The sequence below is a fragment of the Apus apus genome, chromosome 5, assembly GCF_020740795.1.
Source record: "Apus apus isolate bApuApu2 chromosome 5, bApuApu2.pri.cur, whole genome shotgun sequence".
Classification (NCBI taxonomy): Eukaryota; Metazoa; Chordata; class Aves; order Apodiformes; family Apodidae; genus Apus; species Apus apus.
Window position 1 is genome coordinate 65,950,457 of NC_067286.1, and position 13,163 is coordinate 65,963,619.

The following is a 13,163-nucleotide window of genomic DNA, read 5'->3' on the forward strand; positions in this document are numbered from 1 at the left end:
ATACAAAAATTCTCTATTCACAAGGTCCACAGGCTGAAAGCTTTCAGAGCCGGGGGCATTTGAGAGGTCAGGTTGTTTCATTTTATGTAGGAAAAAATGGAAAGTTGTGTTGGTTTGGGGCGGGGTTTTTTTGTTGGTTTTTTGGGGTTTTTTTGTTTCCCATTTTGGCCAATCTGGCACCATTACCAGCTGTAGTTTCTCTGACTCTTACCCCTTTAGAGATGTGGAGACCTGTAGTTCAGCAACACCATAGCCCAGAAGAAGCATTTGGAGGTTAAAAGGTTCAAGAAACTTTTCAATTATTGAAGCTTCCTCTCTCTTCAGTAGAAAGCTGGGGGCTGCATCTGGCAGCACAAAGGATTACACCTTGCACAGGGCTCCCCATGCTCTCCAACCCCTCCTGTCCCTCCAATGCTTCCTCTGCCCTTCTCCAAATACATTCTGTGGCATCACCCTCATCATGTTTTGCCACCCTTCTTTTGTGTCCTTGGCAATTTTAGCACCACGTCTGATGTCCCTGGCTAGAAGGCAGAGGAAATGCTGTGCTGGTGGCTTTGGTGCTGCTGGAAGGGAGGCCCCTTCACTGACCCCCATGTTCCAGCAGCTCTTTAAGTCCTTCCCAGCCCAGAGAGGGGTGGGGAGAAAACTGGGGTACACAGAACAAAGCTATAAAATCTCAAATGTAACTGGACACATTTCCCACTGATTCCCCACGTTTGCCTTGGAAAGTTGAAAAAAGCCAGTAGCTATTCTCTTTTTTTTTTTTTTTTTCCTTTCCTTTTAAAAAGCTGTTAATTTTGTTTCAAAAGGTTAAACTCTAAACGGGGAAAAAGAAAGGTTTGAAACATTTCCAGATTCTGGGGCAGTTCTGGAACCCTGTAGCTTGGAGAAGTGAAATGTCTTTTCAGCTCGTTTGGAAGCAGAGCAGAGGCAGCACTCTCCAGTGCAGCTCTTCTGCCTGACTTTACCCACAATCTGCTTCAGGCTTTCTGGGACAGCATCCCCCCAGGTCCAAGAAATGGAGGATTTGCACATCTTTGCTCTCCTAGTATTACAGACACTGCCTAACAAATAGGAGTAACAAGACAATAAAAATAGCTATAGCAGTAAGGAATTAATGTTTCCATGAGAAACAATGTGAATTATGAAAAGGTTTAATTTTACAGCAGCACCTCCTATACATAAAACTAAAATGGTGACACAGTTGGCTGTGGCTCTGCACTCTGATTCTTCCTTATTTTGAGGTTTTGTTTGTTTTGGTTTTTTCATCTGTGGTTTTCAGAATTTAAAAGCCATAAGTCTTAAGGGGAAGAGCCACTGCAGGTGGTGAGGGCTTTGCCATCCACACGCTGGGTGTTGTCACTTTCCCAGGCCACCAGGACCAGGAGCACCCACCCAGCAGGCTCTGGCTGGCTGAGGATTCCCCTGGGGGCAAAGCCCTTCCTCTGGGAATGCTGCTCCTGCTCTGCCCACCCTGACGTCCTCAGTGCCAGGAGGTGGGACTGCTCCACCAGCACCCACAACTGCAGTTGCTCCCTGAAGGCCATATCAATACTTTTCTAATAATACTGGAAAAAAAAAAGCAAAACAAACCCCACAGGCCAAAAAAGAGTGTCCTTGTACACATCAGGTTTGACATCACTTGCCACAGGCGTGAGAGGATTCATTCCAACTTTTCTCTCTCAAATGCATCTCCAAATTGGTAGGATTTCTCTCAGCCAGGCAAATCTCTCAACGAAGCTCCCAGCTTATCTTCTCATTATGCAGGAGATTTCCAGCAGCTCAGTGGGGCACGACAGAATGGGAGATTCTGCTCGTGACCCCGGCGGGGGTCACGGCTGCACCAGAACACGGGGCCCGGGGCTGGATTTGCCTGCACTCGTGGGACGGCTGGAACCTGCACCACCTCACTTCCCACCTCCCCCTGCACTGGTGCACCCAAGGAAACGCCGTGACAAGTGTGAAATGAAGGTCTGCTTTTAGTTTGAATTGTCCTTGGAGGGGGCTGGAGAGCAGAGCTGGGGCAGGATGTTCCCAGTTCCTCCTGCAGCCAGCAGTCCTGGCCCCTCACAGCTGATGTTTCCCCTGGTGCTCTGGTGTTACCCAGCACTGGTTCAGCTGCTCTCTGCCAGCTCTTCCCAGGCCTTGCCCAGGTGTCCAGGGCACCTCAGGTGGAGATGGAGCATGGCAGGGACACGGCTCCTGTACTGCCACCCTGTCCTGATGGTGACAGTGTCAGCTCTACATCATTTTCCAGCCCTGCTCTGCCTGCCAGTGAAGCTAGTCCTCTGCCTGCTCCTCCAGATGTTTCGGGAAAGGGAAAAAACACCCAAGCACCCCAGGAGCAGGCAGGCTTCCTGCTGCAGGTCTGCAGATGAGATGGGAGCCTGTGCCCCGTCGTGCTGGGAGCTCCACCATGCAGGAGCAGCTGCAGGAACTGTCTTGGTGTCCTCTGTTCTCTTGGCTGCTATAGCCTTCACCATCTGACAGGGTATTTGATCTCAGCACTTGCCCTGTATCACACTTGACAGGTTGTGTTTAGATCAAACATATCATCTTAAAGACAAATCTGTCCTGATTTAGCGACGCCAATGGGCAGATTCTCCTCCATTTCCAGAGCAGTTTCTTCTGTGTTTGATCAACCTTGCTGGTAAAAATATGTTTCTAATTTTGAACATGAATTTTAAATTGGTTCTCATGTTTTTTCCAGCTGGAATGATGTCCCCTAAGTGTCTGGAAAGGTTTCTGGTTGAAAGCACTGAGGTTTGCACTCCAGGGGTGATCAAGGTGGGTGCAGAGCTCAGTACTTCAGAGGAACCCTGTAACAAGGGGCTTTTTCATGATCTTCTGGTGGCTGTAATCAAAAACTGCTGCTCCTTTCAGAGATACACTTTAATGATGACCTCACATCTCCCTCCTGCATAGCAGGAACATACTGTTGGCTTGAAAGGAACCTTTGTTTTCTCTTTTTTTTAAGGACAACAGCAAGTCAAAGGAGAAAATCCGTGAAATCCTCTCCCATCATTGCCATTTCCCAGGAGTCACATTCCCCACACGTCTGCTGGTGACTGAATCCGGGTGCCCTGGTTCCCTGTCAGCACAGATCAGCTTCCATGCATCCACAGGCAGCTCCGGGCAGGGCTGGAAGAGCCCCAGCCAGGCAGGTCCTGGGCTCTGGGCACGTAGGGGCAAACCCATCCTGCTGCCAGCTCCTGCTGGGGGCAACAGGAACCAGCCAGGACAGCTGGAAAAGAGCCATTGCAGGAGGTGAGAAACAGCTGTACTGAGGAAGGAAAATAATAGACACCCCAGTAAAAACTGGGGACAAATAGGCTACCCAGTTTCCACACAGAAAGCAGGCTTCTGGGCAGCTGGATACTTGCCACAGGTCACTGCCAGGGAAGGAGCTGAACCACACACAGAAATGAAAAACACAGATGAAAATCAATTTTAAAACAAAACAAAATTGGATTTTTATTGTGATGTTCCTTGAAATATCTCAGGCAAACTGCACTGGGCTTTGCCTCTGCTATTGGGTGCCTGATCCCTGGAAAGGTGGGTCAGTAGCCCCAGGTAACACAACCCTGAGCTAAATGCAGTAACTGCACATGGACAGCACAGGGTCCTTATTCTGAACAACATCTGGGACACAGGCCATCACCTGCCTTGAATGAGAGTCCTGGGAAGTGTCTTGACACCAAGAGCTTCTGCTGGACATCATTGTGGTGGGTCTGCAGCATGGAGAAGGATGGTGAAAAGACCTCTAGGGAGCTGCTGGAGGAGAGCCACGAGGCCATCTGGCCAGGCAGGTGAGCAGGAGAGGGTTCTGGAGAGACAACGATGGTTCCTGGGTGGTATTGCAGAGCATGGAGAGAGCTGGTCTACCTGGGGGAAGTACAGATAATGGGAAGACCTCATCTTGTTGGACAAATGACTGAAACTGTGTTCAAAAAGACATAGCTCAGATAGCTTTTGGTGACTCCTGAGGGATAACAGGGATCATGGGAGTCTGACCATGGAATCACAGAATCCCAGACTGGTTTGGTTTGGAAGGGATGTTAAAGATTGCCTGTTTCCAGCCCCTGCCATGGGTGAGACTCTTTCCACTGGAGCAAGTGGATGCCTTCCTGTCCATCCTCTGTGCACCCAGGAATGCAGACACAAAAGGAAAGGAAAAGAAAAAAAGGGGAAAAGAAAAACCAACTCATCCACATTTCATTGAGTTACTTGCACTCCCAGCTCCAGGTTTCACCCCAGCTGAATCACAGGGTTCAGGAACTCCCACAGGAACTGAGATTTCAGGCACATCCCTCCCTACAATCCTCCAAGAACGACTCCTGGAGTCTACAGCACTAATGATGGGATCCCATACACTGGAATAAATCTCTACTGGTATTTAAGATGATTCAAAATATTCGCCTGGTAGGAAAAATAAATTTCTTTTTGTGCCATTTAAGAAATTTTAATCATGGATGCACTGATACAAACCGAACTAAAATCACTTCCTGTCCTTCAAAGTGGTTTGCATTGTTATGAAAGTCCTCAGATAGAGGAGTTGTAAAAATCATCTCCATCCATTCACCCTGATTTACTGTGCATCACAGCATAAAGCCGCCCTATAAATTATTCTTGTATCTAAGTTTTAAAAAATTTTCCTATCCTATTAGAGCAGTTAAGTCTGTGCTAAAAATAATTTAAACCCCATTAAACATATTCAAAATATTTAAATCAATCCAATGTTGACCAAAAAAAATGTTTTATATTCTTCAGTCTCTAGTGATAGATCATTCTGGCTGAATATTACAGGAAATCTCAGATCTCAGTGTTAGCTGTTTAATGTTCTGTGTATCACTGAGATACCCCTGTGCCACAACATGCCATAAGTGTGAGGCTCAGTGCCCTGTCCTGCCTGGGCCATGGCCAACCTGCCGGCCTGCAGAGACATCAGCACCCAATGGGTCAGCCCCTCCCCAGAGCCAGCTGGGGAATTAGGTACCAGTACGGAGTCACAGAATCCCAGACTGGTTTGGGTTGGAAGGAACCTTAAAGCTCATCCAGTCCCACCCCCTGCATGGGCAGGGACACCTCCCACCAGCCCAGGCTGCTCCCAGCCCCATCCAACCTGCCCTTCAACACTGCCAGGGATGGGGCAGCCACAGCTTCTCTGGGCAACCTGGGCCAGGGTCTCACCACCCTCACAGCAAAGAATTCCTTCCTAATGTCTACCCTAAACCTCCTCTCTCTAACAGTGATCACTTTAACTCCATGGTCGCGTTCCAGCCTCCCAAGCTGCTTTTCCCTGTTCCTGATGGAAAACAAGGAACATGGCTGAGATGTTCTGCTGGGCTTCACTCCTCACCTCCCTGAGACACTGGCCCTCAGGGTGACCTGCCCAGAGTTCCACCACTGCCAGGCTGCTGTCAATTTCTCTCTATGAAACAAACTCCTGGTAGAATTTACAGTATTTTGATGGCTGAGTTTCAATAAAACCACATTTTATGAGGTGGAGAAGGTGGGATTTAGCAGCATGCAGATGGATGGGGCTGAAGTGGTGGGTGTCTTTGAACCATGGCTGGAGTTTTACAGTATCTCCCATGGTTCTTCCATAACATCATAAGGAAATTCAGGCTATTCTGTGCATGACATTGGAAAAAGAGACTCCTCAAAAAGTGTTACTTTATGATCATCATGGAAATGTTGGATATGAAGGACCCTGGCTGTCTTGAGGATAAATTTGGGACTTTCTTTACACATCTTCTATGGCACAATACAGCAAAAAGTAACTAGTGCAGAAAAACAAGCATTTAAATAAAAGCTGTTGAACTCATGAGAGGAATAATGAGACATGACAGCCAAGAACGTGAAGGGGCTTCCATGGCTATGGACACAGCTGCTCGGGTAGGAAAATCAGTAAGTATTTCAGGTAAATAAAAACAGAGGGAGTGTTACACAGAAATTAACTGCTTGTTTCTACCCTCCTGGTAATCAAAATTTTGGGAACATAAAAAGCATTTTTAATTGATATCACCAAAGTGATCATTGAAATTAGTTCTGCTGTGTTCCCTGGAAAGCGGTAGGTTTAGAAAATAAATAGAATCATGGAAGCATAGAATGCCAGATTGGAAGGGATCTCAAGGATCATCTGATCCAACCTTTCTAGGTTTGTATGAGGTGGCTCAGCTCCCTGTTAAGCTGAGACTTAAAACTGTCCAGTGTGGGGGAATCCACCACTTCCCTTGGGAGATTATTCCGATGTTTGCCTGTCCTCATGGTGAAGAATTTACCTCTTGTGTCCAGTTGGAATCTCCCCAGGAGCAACTTGTGCCCATGTTAACAACAAAATAGGGGAAAATAGTGTTGTGTGATAGGTTAAACAGTGGTATATACATGTAGATGTATCGGTACGTGTTTGTGTGCACACGTGTACGTGGCCAAGTAGGTTTTTAAAACAAAAAAAATTCTGAAAAACGGTCAGTATTCTGCTAAGATGTGTTCAATATTTTGCTACAGAAAGTGGTCTAATTACACAGCCTAATTAATTCTTACATTTTTATTAGAAACTTTAAGACATATAGTTAGAATTAACAACAAATAACCATCCTTACCCAGGCTATATAGCATTACATTGTGAATGAAAAAATGTCTATATAGTATTTCCATAAAAGTAGGAACAAAATGGAATTAATTTATCTACAGTATTAAAAGATATTATTTTTCCATCTGAAAAAAAAAAAAAGAAAAAAAAAAAGGATATTTTCCCCAACCAGGTATTGGAAATAATCATAACACAGAAGATGACTGGAGAGAATGCAGGATGTCTCAAAACAGGCTCCAATGACTTTACAGTTTTGTATTCTGTTTTCTACTTCTGTTTTTGAGCTTGTTTTGCTTCTCCAGATGCAAAAGAAAAACCATTCCCAGGAGGCAAAGTACCAGACAGCTGCGTCCTGGAGAGAAACCAAATCCACTATATTCCATTTTAGGATGAATTCCATGATTATTGAAAAGTGGCAAGTTCTGTTGCCTAAAAATAATGATATGATCCTCAAAGGATGGCTAGGGCTGATGTCTCATTTGCCTGCCCATGGTCACCTTAAAAATCCACACATCCATCCGAGCACAGGCAGCATCTCCTCTCTAAGTTTTTACCTATGTAGGAGCTTTTTGAAAAACATTGAGAGTGAAATTGGAGATGCAAATCCTTTTCCAGCTGTGACTGTGGGGAGTGACAGCTCTGCCTTTGTGTTTGCCAAACACTCAACCCTGGAGACGCTCTAATAATCCAGATGAGTAATTGCATCCCAATTATTTTACAGAAAGACAAATACAATGTGCAGGAGTCAACTAAACAAGTGCTCAGGAAGACGTTCAAGCACACGAGCATCTTTCTCTTTCCCCCAGCTGAGTGCCACAGAATACTCTTCAGAATTGATCATTTTAGGGATCAGTTTAACTATAAGAATGACCAGGTTGGTTTGACAGTCCTCAGAAACTTCACTCAGCTCGAGAAGATGAGCCACATGCTTCAGATGTGAAAACTTCTCAGCACAAACGTGACCATTTCCAACGAGGAGCTGCCCAGTGCCAGCACTTGTCCCATTCCTTGTGCTGCCCGACAGCCACGTGGGCTGAGAAACACAGGAGTGGATCCCACTTCCAAAAATGTAGCAAATACTGTGCTTGTCGGATGCTATGTCTTCAATGTCTATTGCAAAGCTGATCTTAAACTGCCAGCAATCATGATATTCATTACCCCACCTACATATACAGTGATCCCCAGCCCTACATCTTCCACTTGACTACTACAATATTAGCTACTTTTTCCTCTAATTTTCCTTGCATTCCCTTTTCATTCTTTTTGTGAGAAGAACAAACTACTAGTTACTTTTTGCCTTAAAACTTCATCATAGCAATGGGAAAAATGTCAGAAATGTTGAAGAAAAAGATGTGGTGAACTGTCACACAAAAGGAAGAAGCCTTTCACGGGGCCAGTCTGCCCAAAGGTGCTATTTGACACATAACTGCTCCATTTATGGGCTGTCAGGGTAGGAAGCAGCGTTCTCCTCCAGCAGGATGGCAGCAGGGAGTCGTGAGCGATGCCCCAGCTACACGGCACACGGCAGAGGCTTTTGGGGAGCTGGAAATTATTACCTTGGCTAAAGAAACCTTGTCATTTCAGAAAAGGTCAGAGGAGAGAGTGATGGACAATAATGATGGGTAAGGAGGAAGCTGGTTAAGGGTTCCTGGAGCCTGTCACAGCCGCTCTCGGGAGCGTGTCACAGTGCAGCTTGGGGGGAAGAAAGAGTAATAAATAAGAAATGTATAGGAGAGGGGAGTTGCTGCCAGTTGCAGCAGTGCTGGGGCCCCGTTTCTTGCCCTGCTGCCCCCCCAGACCACCACCTCCTCGGCCATCAGAGGAGCGTGACAATACCCAAAGCAAAACAAAAGGTGCTTCCTGCAAAGCAGGCAGCATCTCCACAGCACAGAAGGAAACAAAACTCTTCCCAGCTCCCCAGAAACCCGTCAGCAGCAGCAGCAGTTGGGGCTGGCAGTCTAGTGTGGGTTAGAAAGGGAAATCACATGGTAGGGCTGGAATATTTCAGCAGAAAATCAGATAAAGCTCATGATTCTGGAGTTGCCCCTTACATTCTTTTTAACTATATGGTAATTTTATTCCTTTAATTTTATTTAACTTGGAGTTAATTAATAGGAGGCAAAGTGCTCAAGATACCTGTGAGCTAAAAGGAAACACTGGTCACTCTCATCTAGAGAAACCTGCAAGTTCACCCAGTTCTGGGTTGAGCCAGGTTCCTGTGCTCTGAAGCTGGACTGCACTCAGGGACTTGTCTCCTCTTTCCATGGAGCAGCTGCTGCTGTGGTTGGCCACCAAGCAGGTGTCACCTGTGTTGTGGGTTTGATTGTTCATTTTGGTGAAGGGAGGAGTCAAATGCTGTAACTCAGCTCTGACTCAGTTCACAACCTAAGTGAACCATTGATCACTGAAGTCACCATACTCTGGATGTAAAATACCTCACACAACACCCCAAAACAGGGTCATTTGGCATTGTCAGCAAGAAAACAACAGCTTGCATGTCCCCAGAGCCACAGATTTCCTCTGCTCCCTCCAGCCATTCCAGGGGAAATCTTTCCAACCATCAGGCTCGGGTGTCCCTGGCATACTGCTGGCCCTTCCATCTTAGACATGAATTCCTACTTCAGGAAACAGAGGAGTAGTAGAGAGATACAAAGGCAAGAAAAGCAACTCAGTGAAGGATAATCGAAGCTGAGCAGCAAATTGCCCACATGTAAAATTCGCCATCTGTCTCAGCAGACTTTTTTGCTCCTTGTCCCAAGGATTGAATCTGACAGTAAGCTCTGCACTTAAACCATTAAGCTGCTGGCTTTCATTTTCTGGTTAAAGCTATATGGAAATCTACAGCTAGGCAGAGCTCAACACAGGGAGAACATTTTCTGCCTTCCTATCAGGTGAAGCAGAACTGTCTCTTATGTGATCCTGCCTCTATGTTCTTTTTTCCCCTCTTTTTTCCAGATAATGAGCATTTCCTGAGAGCTGGTCCCCCCAGCCCTGGCTCAGCAGGGCTGCCTGCACAGCCCCAGCACAGCTCAGCCTGCAAGTGGGGTGGGAGTAGCAGGGGTGCACAGGGAAACATCTCAGAGATGTTCTGGGATGATGGATTGTTTTGGCATAGTTTTATCATTTCTACCACTGCTAGTCTGGAAGGAGCAGCAAGGAATTGTCAGGCATCCAGACCTTACTGCTCCTGATTCACTGGCTGAGGACTCAAGAGCATGCTGCACTTTTTCCCTCCCGTGAGACTTGGTGCATCCAAACACTAACAAACTGCTGCACTTTTAAGCCCAACCTTTGCTCAGGAGAGGGAAGGATTCTGGCTGGAAAGCCTCAAGCAGGAAGAAAATCAAGCGCAGTGTCCAGAGGTGACTCGGGGCAGCGCCGGCACCAGCCGAGCACCCGCCCGCGCGGGGCTTGACCACAGGGGCATCGGTCAGAAGACATGCCAGCAATGCCATGTTCCAAGCACCAGCTTGCATTTCAGACAGAGTCATCTCCAGACCTGCCTTTGCATTTGAAAAGTATTGTTATTACAAGGGGGAAAAGTGGAGACAAAAATAATGCCAGAAACTGTTACTTTAGCTCATGAAAATGCAGACTAGTGCTTCACATTCCAGCTGATGTTCTCCCAGCTCCAACCACAATTACCAACAATCAAGCCTCATCAAAAGAGAAGTCTATTTTTCTCCCACTCTTCATTTCTCTGACTCCAACACCTTTCAATTTGCACTTTCCAAATTCGCTCACAGCCACGTTACACTGACCTGGATTCAGCACAACGGCCTCCCTTGATTTAACTCCTTCTGCTCCCACCTTAATGCTGATTCCACTGGTGTGTTTATAGAGGGGAAACACACCTTCTCCTTGCTTCCACGTCCCCTTGGTAGCCCAGCTGCTTGCCCCAGAGTGCCTCCACAGGGCTCAAGAGGAAACCCCCAGGGATATCAGCTCACCAGGACTGGCTCTGAGAGAGGCTTCTGCCATTGCACCCCAGCTCTGCCTGGGAAGCACAAAGCAGCTCCAGGACCAGCCCTGGGGGTGACAAGAGAGGCCAGCATTGGGACAGCCAAAAACACGACCAGAGAAGCTCCATATTGCTCTTGCCTTAGACTGCACGTGGTTAAATTCTGTCTTGTACTGTGTTTTTCATGTGCTGAGATAGATACCTTTATATATATATATGTGTGTGTGTGTGTGTGTGAATGATGAATGATGCTGTGACATTTTGCCCCCTCCCTGAAGGTGTTCAAGGGCAGGTTGGATGAGGCTTGTGCAGCCTGGTCTGGTGGGAGGTGTCCCTGCCCATGCAGGGGGGTTGGACCTGGGGGTCTGTAAGGTCCCTTCCATCCCAAGCCATTCTATGCTTCTATGACACAGGCTGAGCCTGTGGTACCCTGGTAAGTGCTGGAGACTCAGCCTCCCTTGCATTCAGGAAACAGGAAATCATCAGTTTGAGCATGTGAATAGCTAGCTCATGGTTGCTATGACTTCATTTTCATTACTGAGCATCTCTAAGACTGGTAAATAACCACATAACACCCTTAGACCAAAGGGGGTTTTTTGTCCAGTTTTTGTGAGACCAGAAAATCTAAACAGTCTGCTCAGTCATTCTTCAGTGAACTCACTGATTTCAGTAACACCAGGAATGAAAATTAAACCTATGTGGGGAATGGATGCAAAGGTAAATCATGAGGACCAAGGTCATGAACAAACCATGAGGTGTGCAACCCTAGAACACAATCACAATGCATCAAAATCAACACAGTCTTCAGCTAAGTAACCATTCCCCCCATGGACCATTGTTGTGTGTAATGACCTAATGAAGGTACATTCATTAATGATGTACAAAACTAATTGAACGTGCAGCAGACAAAAAAATATTTTTAAGATAAACAAAAATGTTTACTGAAAATGAAATATATTTTCCTACACTACAGTGTGCAAAGTAACAATTGTGAGTGGAAATTTGGGGAACTGGAAATTAAGCAAACACAATTCCTAAGGCACTCACAAGCTTTATAGGTCAATCAGACAAATAGCTCAGACTCAAGCCACTGGTATTAACTTAGGTTACTTGATCATTTATTTTTTTTAGCTTTCAGCTTCCTTCTCCCAATTCTTAGGAAGAAAACGTGCATCTAAAATGTTGGGGGTTTCCCAGTTCTGCAGCTAATCAGTTAGTTACTGATTAGATGTCTCCTACCCAACCTTTTCTGGCTGTAGCTGAGATGTGAGCTGGAGTTTCTGCTTCCCAGCTGAGTGCTCCTGCCTGCCACTCAGAATCCACGGGTTCTGGAAGCAGCCCATGCACATCCCTGCAGAGGTCTGATGGGTGTTCTCTCCAAGGTGTCTGCAGCAAGTTTTGTCCTCAGAGCCACACAGGGAACCACTCCCCGCTGCTGCTCTCCCCCCGACCAGGGCAGTTTCCATCAACAGCCCTTGGGGAAGGCCCCACATTTGTGTATTAAAAAAAAAAGCCAAAGCCCAACCAGATTTGATTTCTGCCCATACCTAAAGGAAGAAGCAATAGATATGAATATGATAAAGCTACTGACCTGCACCATAACATCCTGCTGGCAGGATGATGTCCACAGACACCACGGGTTCTCTCACCTTTACACTCCAATGCAAGTCTACACTGAGGTGATGACAGAACAAAAAGCATTTTGATTTACTAAAGATGAAAAAATAGCCTAAATTTTTATTAAAGCTTCATTTTTCTCATTTGCTTCAGGTTTTTCTCTGGCTTATAAAAAAACATAAACATAAAAAACAAACAAACAAAAAACCCCAACAAAACAAAACAAAAACCCAAGAACCAAAAAACACACACACAAAAAAACACAACCAAAAAAACCCAACCCAAACAAACAAACTGATGATCCTTTTGATAGTTGTTTCAATTCAAATGACAATAGAAAGACACCAGAAGAAAACCCTGCTTATGTGAACTTATGGTTATTGTTGCTTGCCTTTGGACGGGACCCATAGACCTTCAGGCCATGTTTTTTGTGCAGCACATAATGTCCACCCTGGCTGTGGAGGAGCTGAGCTCCATGGGACCCAGGCAGGGCCATCAGCCCCCAGGCCACTGCCCCAGCATTGATCAGTCTGCTCCACTTGATGGATGCCTTGTTTTTCAGTCCTCCAAGCTCATATAAAATATGCTTTTAATTTAAGGCTAAAATTGGAAAACCAGCTGGCCCAGTAAATCAAATTGTGGCCATGATGCAGCTTCAGGTCTGCCCTTTGTGCCTGCAGTCCTGTGTTGTTTCCACATGAAAATGCCAACAACAGGCAGGGAAGGGCAGGGGCAGGAGCAGGGAGGGACAGGGGCTGTAAGTGGATCACACCCAACTGGCTGGGGAGGACAGTGCAGCAAAAGCAGCTGCATCTCCCAGTGCATCCATGGACGCAGACGTGTGGAAGGGACTTGGCTGCCACTTGTGTGGGGACAAGGACAGGACAGAAGCACAAGGACAAGCTTTGCTGAGCACGTCTCATTAGAACTTCAGCTTATTTCCTGTTCTCCACGTGAATTACCAGATCCATTGACTGTTTTTCTTTTATT